Genomic DNA, 13625 nt, shown 5'->3' on the forward strand with positions numbered 1-13625 from the left:
AGGAAGCTCAGAGCTGTCTAATCTAAAAATGGGTAAAGACGTGAATCATTGGTGCACCGGAGATTGACTGATACATTCACCTCATAAATCCTGACGGGGCTCTTTCCTAATATTAAAGTCCACAAGTGGAGAGATGGCGGGAAACGAAAGTCGCGTTTGCGGAGAGATGTCAGATGGAGGGTGACCTGCGACATGGTTTTCATATTAAACTGTTTGTTGGTGTTAAAATCGAGACACTGTCCATGAAAATGCTCGGCAAGGATATGTTAGTGCAGCAATAAGTACTGTGACAGTTGAAGAGGGGGGATAGATTTATCACGTCCAGTTGTTGGTAGTATTGGAGAGGAGGTCTTCTCTGAAGAGCTGAAGGTCTTCAGGAGGTTTTCGAAGGTAGAGAGGGACACCCCTGATCTGGTAGGAACTGGTAGGAACGAGAAAAGTTTGGATCGACCCGAGTGTACGGGTGGCAGAGCCAGGCGTCGTTCATTGGAGGAGGTAACATATTCAAGTAGGTGGAACTGGAGACTATCATTAGTGATTTTAATTTAATGTGGGCTGCTACAGGTAGCCAATAGAGCTCAGTGAGCAGGTATGAACATGAAACCTTTTGGGTTGATTGAAGACCAGGCACATCATCTAAAAGGGTTTCACTGAGCAGGCTATCAGGAGTTGGGTAGCACGTTGAGTACAAAGCGGCACCGAGGCAACGTGTTTAGAGAAGGTTAGTCGGTCATCAATCATGACTCATAAGTTTGTCGCTGCCCTGGCACGGGGGGGAAGATCTAAGACCAGCAGTTCAGTTTTTCTCATGGTAGTCTAGAAATGATTGAAATTAAAAACACAAGAACTACTGCGGCTTATTTAATAAAAACCTGATATGATAAGTCCTTTACAAACAGGGATCCTCAGTCACAGTCAGGACAGCTCGAGTCTGCCGTGTACGTGTACAGACGAGCAAATAACTACTGTGACTACACCAGTCGCCTCCGTGAAAATAAACCTCCCAGCTCTGGCCCAGACTCTGCAAGTTCATTCAAATCTGTAGCATCAGTTGAAAAAAAGAAAAAAGGGAGAGAGAGAGAGCCTTCCACGCGGCGTTATGGGTAAATGCTCAATTACAGGGTGAACGCTTCAGCCCACTTCTGACTGTTAGTTCTAGTGGAGCCCAATGTGAACTGCAATCATCTCATAAAGACCTGACTTTTCTCTTTAGTCTCCAGGCTGGGGTTTGTCTTTGCTGGCTGAGCACCACTCTTACCACCACTACAGTAGTCATTTACATTGAGGACAGTCATTTACTGCGCCAGCAATGGACAGTTGGAATCTGTGCTACTGTACAGATGTTTATTGTCAATGAGTATGATAGCTGGTAGGCTGGTTTGTAACCAGTAAAGCCAAATATTGAGTTAATTCTTGAACTTAGACAGAGTAGTTTGACAAAATAATCTTGACCCAATGTCATACAGGAAGATTATTGATGTTCTTGCCAAGAGTTAGATGAGAAGACTGACACCACTTTCATATCTGTCCTTTAAATACGAAGCCACAGTCAGGAGGTAGACTGGAAACAGACGGGGAATTAACCTGACTGTGTCCTCAGTCTGTTATCACAGGCAAACTTCAACCAGTCAGACCAATAAACAATGCAACGTAGTCGAACTCTGACTGAAACCAGTCAGAAGAAGAGCCAACACAACTTTTCCATCAGTGTTGTTCTTTGTTCTTCTGTCAGCTGTAGCAGCATCTACGCATCTAACACCATGTTGAGCAAACGCACCTATGATCCACAGTCACTGTGGTTCGGACACAAACGCAGAGTAAGATGAGTTCTCCATATTTAGCGGTCTTTATCAACATGGCATCATTAGTCGTCCACTTTTAACTGAGAAGACCTGGGCGGGTATGAAGGACTGGTTCGGTCCATTCTTCCATAAATGGTCTCAAGTCTTAGTCCAGTCTTTTTCTTTCCAAAGTATAACTTACATTTGATCAATATAATCATTCCCAGTGATGGTAGTTCCAATATAAGTAATAATATTTGTTTTAAATCATATGCAAAATCTTTGTTGGACCCTATACATACTGTGCATGTAATAATCACTAATTATTAAATTAACTGATGTGAACAACAACTTTATTTAAATAATTCAAACTGTTTTTAAGACTGCAGCCCAGCCTCTCGTGTGCTCCACCCATCATGATGCATCACCTCCCCTTTGGGGCGTGAGAGAAAATGGTGGTGGGGGAACCCAAAATCATGGTACCACGTCCTTTATTGGCTTAATGAAGAACTTTTGATTAAGAAGTCTTTAATCTGGTCTCCTCTCCATACCCACATGGTTCATGTTTTTTCAGGATTTGCATTACACAGGCTATCTGTTGTCTTTGTTTCTGTCACAGAACAGTAAAGTCTTTTCCCCTCTTATTTCTTGGTCTGGTTTTCTTCTTCTTCTTGTGTCTGCATCTGGATTTCTACACCATCCCAGCCCCCCATCCAAAACTCCACTTCTCCATCTCCTCCCTCTTTTTTCTCTCTCTCCCTGCCTTCTCTCCTTTCTCCCACCAGCGCAGACATCCAGTCAGACACCGAGAGTGGATGGAAAATATGACTGGATCCTTCCCTGACTTCAGATAATGTGCAAGAGTGCTGGCAGAGTATGGCACCACTAAAAACAGGGGGAAAGGCAAGAGAGAGAGAGAGAGAGCATAGTGAGAAGTTTATCTGAAGTAGTTGACTTAATGTTCAAAAGCAAAAGCTTAATCCTTTAAGGTTTAACAAGTTAGTTTGTGCACAAGCTCCAGGACAAATAACTCGCCATTACACCAACAAGTCATGCGACGACGTTTATGTTGATTCTCTGCGTGTTAGTGCAACGTCAGAGGTCACGAGAGCCCCAACCGTGCATGCGAGCGTCATATTTCACTGCCACAATAGCTGAAAATGTGAACGTGGGAGAGCCAAAGCAGAGAAAGAGAGAGAGAAAGGGGGGTTGACACAATGATGTGGAGATGGGATGGATGGAATATTCGACACACACACACACACACACAGGAAAAAAAAAGGGAAAAAGTGACACAAGTTTTCTCCAAATTACATTAGTCAGGAACTATTTTGAATCATCACCTACAAATTGTTTTAAAACTTTTAAGAAATTTGTGATATTGTAATCCTTGGCTGATGTTTTTACTGATGCACTTTGAAGAGTAAAGTGAAGCCTTTCTCTCATTCCTTCTTGAACGTAGTTTCCAGTTGACCTGCAGTCTCTTCGGGGTGGTTTGACGCCGGTCTTTCCCAACATCTGGGAAAGTTAGTCAGTGCTTTAACTTCACCGCCGTGCCCTTTTATCCCTAGTCTCCTCTTTTAGTCCTTTGCATTATCTAAATACGACACCAGTATGCCTATTAAAACTTTCAGGATCATCCTTACAGTCTATGTTACTATGTTTTGCAAATGTCTTAGTCATGCTGTACTTTGATATATCCCCTGTACCACTAGTTGTAAACTTTAATCCTATTAAATAATGTCAAAGCGCTCTGATTTGAGGCTGAAGTTCGTCTCTGTAGCAAAGCGAATTCGCAAGGAATGATTGGTGGGAAATGAGCTCAGAAACCTCCTGTCTGGAAATGTCGTTACTCCGGCTCTGCTCTGCTCTGCCGCCCCTTCTGCGAGCATTCAATAAATACTGCGGCCTACTGAGATGCTCACGCGTGAGGAAAAACAGAGGAAAGTAGGAGGTAAAGAGAGGAAAAAAGAACAAGAATCAAAGAGAGAAGAGAATGATGATTAGAAGGAGGTGTTAGGTTCTCAAATGGCTTCAAAGGGAAATGATTTCTTTAAATATTAAACTTCTATAAAAGCAAGAAACAGAGAAAAAGAAGCAGAGTAGACACCTCAAGCTAAGGCAGACTGGGAATGGAAATAAGGAAGCCTGTAACTATGTAGGGAAAAAATTCCCATCTGTCGGATGACTCATACTCTCCCCTCAGCCCCAGAAACGAAAATTAACAACGTCCCAGTTTTTACGCTGCTAAAACAATGATATTCAGGATGCATATTTAAACCATAGGAATGTCTCATTACCTAAACATATCTGAATTTAAATCACATGCTTAAACTGTTGCTGGAAGCACTCTCCATTTGTGTTGTGATGACTTGGTTATCTGTCTGTAACGGCTTATCCTTATCAGGGTTGTAGAGACATATGGGCAGTTTAGCCTATTATTAACCATTGTCAGTATAAAGAGTGGATGATGTATCCATGACGGTTTCTAAAGAGAAGGCTCATAATGTGGCATCTTCTGCCTCCAGTCTAATCTAAAAATCGACAAAGACGTGGATCGTCTGTAGACCTCTTAATCCTTTATAACTTTAAACCTTAATATAATGTGAACAGGTGAGTTGTATATAAATTCACCCTCAGTACAGTTGTCATGAACGGGGAAATTAGCTACAGAGACCAAAACTGTTTTTTGTACCAGGCTGTAAACATGTTTATTTCTGCTGTGAAGTCATTTTAATATGGGGACTTATGGAGATTAACTGATATTGTATCCAGCCTCAAGTGGGCGTTTGAGGAACTGCAGTTTTTGGCACTTCTGCATTGGTTTCACTTCACAGCCGCAGAAGTTGCCGCTTGTTATCAAACTATTATTTAGCGGGAGGACGCCAGGTAACTCCACACAGAAAGGCCCCAATCTGCTCAGGGAGGTTCGAACAGGAACCCTAAATATTAATAAAAGCTGATTACATGGTAAGTAAATGACTGCCCTGTACACTATGTCCCAGGTTTTTACTACTGAGACAATAAAGTACAAGCTGTCACTTTATTACATCTTTGGCAGAATGCATCATGTAGGATTTTCTCTCTCAATAACTTTCCCTGATACAGACAAGCAGAAGTTACAGACATTAGTCTTCCGCTGTTCAACCTGGATATTTCTTTTGGACACCAGCAGGAAAGAGAAAACAAAGATAACTTATCTCAGGCAGTGAAATCCCAGAGTGTCATTGGCAAGTTTATTTGTAGTGTAACATTAAACCTCTTACACGGATTTAAAAAAATGATGTGCAGAAACATGGCTTTTAACTTGACGCACAAGGTTTTCACTCAGTTCAGAAAATATGGGATATGTTAATGCATCAATAACATAAAATCAAAACTTATTAACAATACTGGTCACTGAAAAATCTACTAGTGCTCAGATCCTTGCACTTCTTTACTTCGGAAACTTAAGATTAGATTAGTTTAGATTAGATTATACTTTATTTACCCCACAATGGGGAAATTCACTCGTAACAGCAGCAGAAAATATATAATATACACTATAGTATATAGTAGTATATAGTATATACAGTAAAATAAAAAGGGCATACACAACGAACAGACAGAACAATAAACAATAAACAAAAAAACAAACAACTGAGAGACGTACAGGTGCGCAAATCGAGTACTAAAGGTAAAGTGGCCATGATATAAATAATACTGCACATGGTAACTTTATCAGCATCAATATTTAATATATCAGCATCAGTATTTAATATTTAATAAATATATTGTGCATTGTTCTGAAATGGGTCATTCTGCATTATGAGTACTTTTACCACTGGTACTTACTGTAGCTGTTACTTAAGTACAAGACTTGAGTACTTCTCCCAACGCTGACCAGGACCAGTCTGTTCTCTTTTACTTTACTAAATGCAACTCTGCAACTCTACATCTAATCAATATAAAGCAATGTTTTCAGGCACCAGCACACCATGCAAACCATCATACATGTTATTATTGCTATTATTATTATTAGACATTAAAGTGTGCAGAGCATTTCTCCCCCCAGTTATGATTCCAAAGATACTCTTTATTTGTTTGTCTTGCAGAGAGCTAGATGATCTGTGTGAACCCTCTGTGCATTTAGTAAAGTAAACGTAAATAGCAACATCTGTTTCACTTCTGTGTGTTTAGTTCTTTTTGACTGTTTGACTTATTTTTTGGTTTGATTTTTAGATTAACCAGGAGGTGAAAGAGACAGGACAGCCAACATGGATTTTCAGAAACGCCGTCCTCTCTTTATACCGTCAGTGGTCGTGATACGAGTGTAATAATCTCAAAAAACTCATGTTTTATATCTTTTCTCTTTGCAGCACCTCAGTGGAGAGGATAGAGGATTCATCTGTGCACCATATGTGATGGTTTCAAAGGTAAGCTAAGTCATATGGAGGAGAAGAAACAATGTGGGCCTCTGCAAGAGCTCAACAAGTTTCATACACATGCACTTTATCTCACATTAGATGAAAAATCAACTGAATATTAACTGAAGACTTCCTTATCGCGTCTTGTACGCTTTGATTTGAGTCTCTGAGTCAGTGTTACCTTCTGACAACTTGTTGCTCTTTCTTCAGGTAAACGGCACAATGCCTCCCTTCACACCCTGTCAATGATGTTTTCTTAAGGCCCCCAGTTCCCAGTTCTTGACATTACATCAGCGTTTGGCAGCGAAGGATGAAAAGATGGCTCTTAGCTCGGATTTGTAGGACTCCCTCCAGGACCGAGCAGGAAACCACAGGAATGATTTGCCGAGGTAAATGACACTCAGCGTGTTTGTTTGTTTTATCTGTGTGAGAAAAAATGTCGTTTTTTAAGGTCCTGGGAAAGTAATGCCATGTCTTTCTTACCAATCCTGTCTAACCTGTCTGTCGATATTACGGTGACACTAATATCGGCTTGATTCCTCCTGATTCTGAGTTTGGACGCCATAATAAGCAGCAGGCTTGCATTTCCCTTCATGGCTTGACGTGAGCTTATTTTCTGACAGTTTGTGGTCTGTGGACAGCTGAAATATTGAAGTGATCTGCTCAAATAAGGAAATCAGGAATCAAGGAAGTCAATTTTTATCTTCTTTAGTCCAATCTCACAAATTTGACAATCAAATTCAGTTTCAACGATTTGTACAAAATACTACTGTTAGATTCTTCCCCAAAAAAATCCTTTTAAAAGGGAAAAAAGAAAAGGAAGGAAACCTCAGGAAGAGATACAGATTACACCAACTCATGACAGAGTTATAGATAGACTGTAAAAATATATGAAGAATGTGCTCAGGGAGGACGTTGAGCAGCTTCCAGGTGTTGCCAAACAGAAAAGCCAGACGGCCTCCTTTCCATCACATAAGACGTAAAAATACATGTATCAAAACCAGATAAAAAAAGGAGTAAAATAAAGACAAAAGAGTAAAATAAAAGAGTGTGACTCTGATCTCAAAATGTTCGTATGAACGCTCCTGCAGAAAAAGCTCATACAGTTATGTTGGAAGGTAATGACGGTCAACTTCATTTGTTTGAGGACTTTGAGGACGTCTTATCCTGATCAGGGTCATGGTGGGGGCTGAAGCCGATCCCAGCTGACATTGTGCAAGAGGCGAGGAACACACTGTACAACTATTCACACTCACATTCACACTCATCGCTACACATAAAAGCATCCAGACTCTGCTGGGTTTTTTATTTATCTTTTGAATTAGACTTAATCACGCCAATAACTCCATTTACACCACCTCTGCTAAAAATGTTGTGACTTTCAATCAGCGTCTACAGCCTAAGTTAAATGTACATAGCCTTTATCTCTGTTTGTAGTTCTATTTCTTATTTCTATAAACATTTTAATTCTATTTTTACTGTTTATATTTGTAAAGATCTTTAATTTCTTTGCACAGGATTAATTTAAATGCAGATTTATTCATGTTATAAATTAATTTTACTGTTTACTCTGTGGCCCTGTGTGTAAATATATAAAAGCAGCCAGTCTCTGACGTTTAATGGTGTATTAACTTACTTTAAAGAGGAGCTAATCTTAGATATATATGATCTGCATGTAAGAAAGGCATCCACAGCTTCTTAAGACTCGACGTGGCGGATGTTTGGAGATCTGTAATTAGGTTTCCTAAAGTCTATTGTTGCATCTTAATGAATTCTTCCTCTGATGCCTCTATGATGTCTGTTTTGGAAACACCCGTCACTTCTGAGCATGTGCAGTAGATCCCCTCGGCGCTCCGTTAGATCGAGCCTGCAGTCCGGCCCGAAAGTTTGCTGAGTGCTTCAGAATGGTTGAGAAGAAAAAAGTGACCTCAATGCAGAAGAATGCAGTGTGGTCTGTTCTCCCTCCCCTAACATCCAGCATGGGCAAAAATGACTTCTCTTAACCCGCTGTTTAGCCGAGGGAGTGTATACGACTCGAGCCATTTAAATGGCCACAGCCGCCGTCTTCTCCTCACTCCTTCTTCCACCCTTATTTCCACCTCCTCTTTTCATGCCACGTTAGATGCTTTCTCTCTCTTCCCCTGTTCTGCGATTGTTCTCGCTGAGCTGCTGCAGCTGGCAGACATCTTTGTCCTCAAAAAAATCCATTATAGGTCACGACAACCTGAATCAAAAGGTGTCAGATATGTTGGAGTTTAGTCTGAGAGTGCCACATCTCTCAGTGGTGTAAACATATTCTGATCAAACATACTCATAGCAAAGTTTCAGTAATCAGTTGCAGTCAAGAGAGACGTCTTTGTCTAACTTGCAGTTTCCTGTGTGTTGTCCAGCAGAGGAAACGTGTTGCAGGCAAATAGAAAGAAAGAGTGAGTCGAGTTAAGGTTCATTTTTCGATATTTTAATGTACGAAATCAGACAGTTTTTGTGTGAAATGCACAAAGTGTAATATTTAGGTCATCCTGCATCAACTAATACTGGTGTCAAGTCCAAATTCTAAGCTCATTCCAGTCAACTTTTAGACATTTTACGAGCCATGTCTTGTGAAGAAATTTGGCGTTTAGTTGTGGCGTTTAGGTGTCTACCGTTTGCCAAGTTGAGACTCTACCACGAGGGGCTTCAAGGGAAGAAATTTCATGCATGATGAGGCATCCTGGTGCCAGCCACATGTTCAGAATCCTCCACTGCTGCTGCTGCTGCTCCTGCTGGAGGAGGAGGAGTTAAGATTTATGCTTGCCTCTTGTGTCACCCTGAAAATGCACGGCTAACGGCTTTCAGATGTGAGAGGAAGTATGGAGGATGGTGGTGGTGGTGGTAGTGGGGATGTGTGTTTGGACTGTGCCGTGCAAATTATACAAATGATCTATCCTAATAAATGAGTTTCCGTTATTTATAGAACGTGGAGCATTGGAAGTGGGTGCAGGGCAGGAGGGGCTCGATGTTCACTAACAGAAGTCTGGTAAAGAGTAGTGTGTGCAGGCAACTATGACAGGAATATGTTGAGGCTGCATGACATTATATCGAAAGTTGTCTGTTGTTGTCCACACAGTTTACATATACAGAGGATTGCAAATATTAGTTTATTGCATGTATGTTTTATTTAGAAATGGCAAAAACAAGACTCGACCAGCATGACCTCAGGCGAGACTCTACAGCATTCACAGTATACGTCAGTATATGTCACGCTCAAAGTCCTGTGTCGCTTCCCGGCTGATCTAAACGACGTGGATCATCGGAGAACCTGACGCCTTGCCATCTGTAACAACACCCACCTGTCAATCAGAGCGTCCACGCTCTTAATTCTGCATAACTTTAAGCCTGTAGAGACAGTTAGGAGTAAGATCATTTCTACAGAAAACACGTGAAGTCTGTTTCCTCTTGAAACTTTCTTGCTTCCAGTCGACAGATCCAAAACATTTTTTTCTATTCTGTCTTCGTCCCAAACCAGAAATTTAATATATTAAATTGTAAGGTTCGCTAAAATGTGTTTCCCCATTTTAGGCAGATTTATGCTTGGCGAGGTGAGTTTTGTAAATTCAGTTCAAAATCTGTCATTAAGTTTATTTTGCTTAAATACATTACTGGAATACTGGTTTGAGGTCGCCTACTTGTACTTTAGTCGGAAATTATTATACATTTTACTTTGATCAAAAAGATTGCGACATACATTGATACATTGTTAAAGCAGAAAGTAGTTTGAAATTCATTCACATGTTTAAACTCTGGAAATGAATTAATTACTTTTACTGATAATAGGTCCAAACTTTTATTGAAGTATCCATTCGAATACAGAATATTTACTTGCAGTTTATTAACCTAATGATGTAAACACTTAACTTTTGGTCCATGTATCTTTTTCCAGAGCTTTCGACTTCTTCATCAGCGGTTTTACAAGTTACGAGTCGACCTTGAGTTACACAGATGATGACAAACCATCTGTAACGGCACCTAGCTGTCTACCTAACTTGTAGTTCTACCCTGTCTGTGTCTCGTCTACTTCTAATTCCTGTCTTGTCTTTCTTAGATTGTTTCTCTTTCCCGTTCCCGAGCTGCTTTGTGTTCGTCCATACCAGTAAGTTATTAAAGTTTCTTTCTATACTCAGGTTGCTGTCACGTTGCTGTTGGACCATTTCATATATTTTTGGATTTGTCTTTGTTGATTAAAAAAGAGCAGTTATGGAGCCAGTTTCAAGTGGACATTTGAGGAACTGCAGTTAGTTTTTGGCACTACAGGAAAGGCCTGTTCTGACAATCTATCAGGTAGTATGTTGAGATATTATATGAAATATCTGGTGTCCAGACCCAAACTTTAGATACGTGTATTTCAGTGACTGAGCAGTCGGTGAAATATGATTATCGTTGGACAGGGTTAGGGTTAACCCACATGTTAACATTTGCTCGCATTTCTTTTAGATTTACAGGCTGCACGGTGTAGTTCAGTGTTCCAGGTGTTACCTTGTGAATTATATTCAGACTTTTCATGAAAAAAAAGCTGCTGCAGGTACTAATTATGCTCCAGTTTCTGTATCAAAAGCAGTCAAAAAAGATCAGACTTTCTCCTGGTGCCAGTAAATATAAAGTCATAATCCGTCGCTGAAGGCTCACATAATGTTTCCTCTCATTATTCATCTTCTGTGACAGCCAGTGCTCGGGCCATGCCCACTGAAGGCGTCTGCTATCATTAAAACTAAGAACTATAATTTTTTTTTTCTTTTTTTAGCTGTTCTTTTTGCACCTGCACATGCGGTTATGTTACACGGACACCTGGATGTTTCTGAAACCAGGTGAGCTCACACAGATTGTCCCGTTACTGAGCTGTGTGGCAACTGGAATTTTAACAGAGGCTGCGCTGGTCCCTGCAATTCTGCATTTAACTGCATCTTTAAAAAAATTCCACATAAAGACAAAAACACCTCCTTTTGGCATCCAGGTTTTTTGACATGTCCTGCCTCTCAGGTGATATTATATCATACTTAATAACACATGATGAGCCTTGGTGTGCTGTAAGTTTCCATATTCTCTCAGCCAACACAACGATGGCATAAAACCCATTGTCGTCTGATGAGTGAGTCGTAGATGAGTTCAGAGGCCAGTTAGTCCCAGGCTTCTTGCAGTGGACTCAGACTTGAGCTCAATAAACTCTCATCCTAAAATAAATGCTAAATTAGAGGGTTATAGCATGGAGGAAGAAAAAAAAGAGGCCACTGGGCTTGGTTCTTGGCCCCACGCACTCAGCCGCTGTGGAGTTTTCTTTCCTGTCTCCTATTATTCCTGGGCTTCTGCCTGGATGAGTCAAGAGAGAGAGAGAAAGAATTGAAGAGAAGGATGAAGAGAGAGAGAGAGAGAGAAGGAAAAAAGAGAGGGTGGAAGGTATAGACAAAGAGAAAAGAGAGAGACAAAGATGGTGGAAGGAAAGACGACAGACTGCCTCTCTCCTCTAGCTGATCTGGCCAGTGTTTAAACAAGAATTTGAATGACAGAGTAAACTTGGAGGGTGTTCAAGTGCAGCCATTTTGTGGGAGCCCCAGTTTAGTAACAGTTAAAAATAAAATTCAAATAAAAGCTCAGCTCGTCTAGAAACTCTTCTCCAAAATTTAAATCCCTATGATGAATTTTATTCACGCACGTCAAGTGACAAAACCCTGAAATACGGAGCAAGCTGTTCATTCTGAGTCACAGCCACATCAGCATTTATAACAATTATCTCTCACGTTGAGTTCACGACAGAGCTAGAAAGTCCAACATGATGAGCTGCCAATAACTTTTATTTAACCTCGTTTGTCGAGGTATATTTAGAGACTGTGTTGTTGTTTAGCTTGGTAAGCCTAGATTGGTGAACCCTCACATGCGCATTTGTTTCAGGACAGTCGCACTTGACTCAGATGTACCGGGAATCGCTTAAAACTTGAAGCACATCTGCAGTCAGATGAGGAGAAAACCAAGACTTTAATCTGTTATTTTAAAGAGCGATAATGTCCATAAAGGATGGAGTTTGTTGTCAATGAATGGGTTGGACATTTCAAGGGTTTGAAGAAGAAGATTTGGTGAGAGATGGTGGAGTGATGGGAGCAGTTAGGGGTTCGGCAGTGCCACGTTGCCCTCCAGGTACCAGTCCATGCTCCATACTGTTGTCCATGCTGGACTTGAACCAGACACCCTCCAGTTTTCCAACCAAGTCACTACAGACTGAACTACTGCCACCTTGGCGATTGTGTCCAATGTGAAGCCAAACGTAGACAGACAAAGTTCACTTATTATTTCCAGTTTTCAGTCACCGTCTGGTTAGATATAGACACTGAAACTACTTGGTTTGGTTTAGGAAAAGTTGAAGTTGACCTTGACTTTTGGCTTCTCCAGGAAAACAACATGTACAAGTAGAGCAAGAGCTTCACAAATCTAGGGTTACCATCTAGACACAACCATCAGCGTCTGAGCTTGAGGAGCTTGCTAAGTTAAGGAGGCGTGTAAACAGTCCATTACAGAGAAAAATAATATATCAGAGAGATCTTGCATGTTCCTGGCTTGATAGCGTCTTAGGAGTTAGCCCTTTGAGCAGTCACTAAGTCACCAAGGTCGACTGAGAGAAGCATAAATTCTCCAAAATCCCTTATTGATCTTAGTTGAAGGGAGTCGCTTAAAGAAAGATCCGAAAAAATCCAGGCTGGAAACTATGAGCTCTCAACTAAAAAGTATGATCTTGATTGCTACAGAGAAATTAAAGTCCAGACAGGCTGGAAATATACGAAAAAACAATCAGAGATCCTATCTTCTCACATAAACACGCATATTTTCCATCCCAAATTAGATATGTTTTAACACAGGTAGAGAAATCCTCCTAAAACTTTTCCAAACACCGCTGTCTTTTTCTCCCCCGCTCTGTCCTGCCAAATATCTTTTCCAGTCACATCCTAGTAAGATGTGTTTTATGGCTGAGCCATGAAACCGTCCAAGAGTGACAAAACCAGATGTTTTTTGGATGCTGGTGCTGCAACCTGAGCGAACATTGTCTCTGCGGCGGCCAAATGTGTGATCGATATTCACTGAAACAAGCGTCTCACTGGAAATTTTCCTCAGCGAAGACCAAATGTGAATTATTCAGTACGCGCTGTTCACAGTTTAAGAAAATTATCTTTATTTCTGCGCGTGGACGTCACATCTGTTGTCTTTTATCATAAAAATGTATTGGGAGGCTCTGCTGTCGTAACGCTACATCAAAGACCGGCTTCTGTTTGTATGAAGGAGGGAAAAAAAGGCGATTTTATGCGAGTGTTTATTAGAGTAAGTTGAGATTCATACTCAAGGGCCCTCAGTAGCATGTCCACGTTTAAGAGAGGCCCTTTTTCTGCGCTCATTATTTACTAACTGCGTAGATCAAGGGCTC

At 40.8% G+C, this 13625-nt stretch overlaps 1 long non-coding RNA gene across 1 annotated transcript in view; it reads left to right on the top strand.

The window, feature by feature from the left end:
• LOC113747819 (uncharacterized) overlaps nucleotides 1-13625 on the top strand; it is a 45376-nt gene that overhangs the window by 6372 nt on the left and 25379 nt on the right. The window contains exons 2-3 of the long non-coding RNA XR_003463911.1: nucleotides 6140-6196; nucleotides 6398-6576. This is a non-coding gene — a long non-coding RNA (uncharacterized LOC113747819). The remainder of the gene's footprint in view (nucleotides 1-6139; nucleotides 6197-6397; nucleotides 6577-13625) is intronic.

Source organism: Larimichthys crocea, chromosome XVI (assembly GCF_000972845.2).
Source record: "Larimichthys crocea isolate SSNF chromosome XVI, L_crocea_2.0, whole genome shotgun sequence".
Classification (NCBI taxonomy): Eukaryota; Metazoa; Chordata; class Actinopteri; family Sciaenidae; genus Larimichthys; species Larimichthys crocea.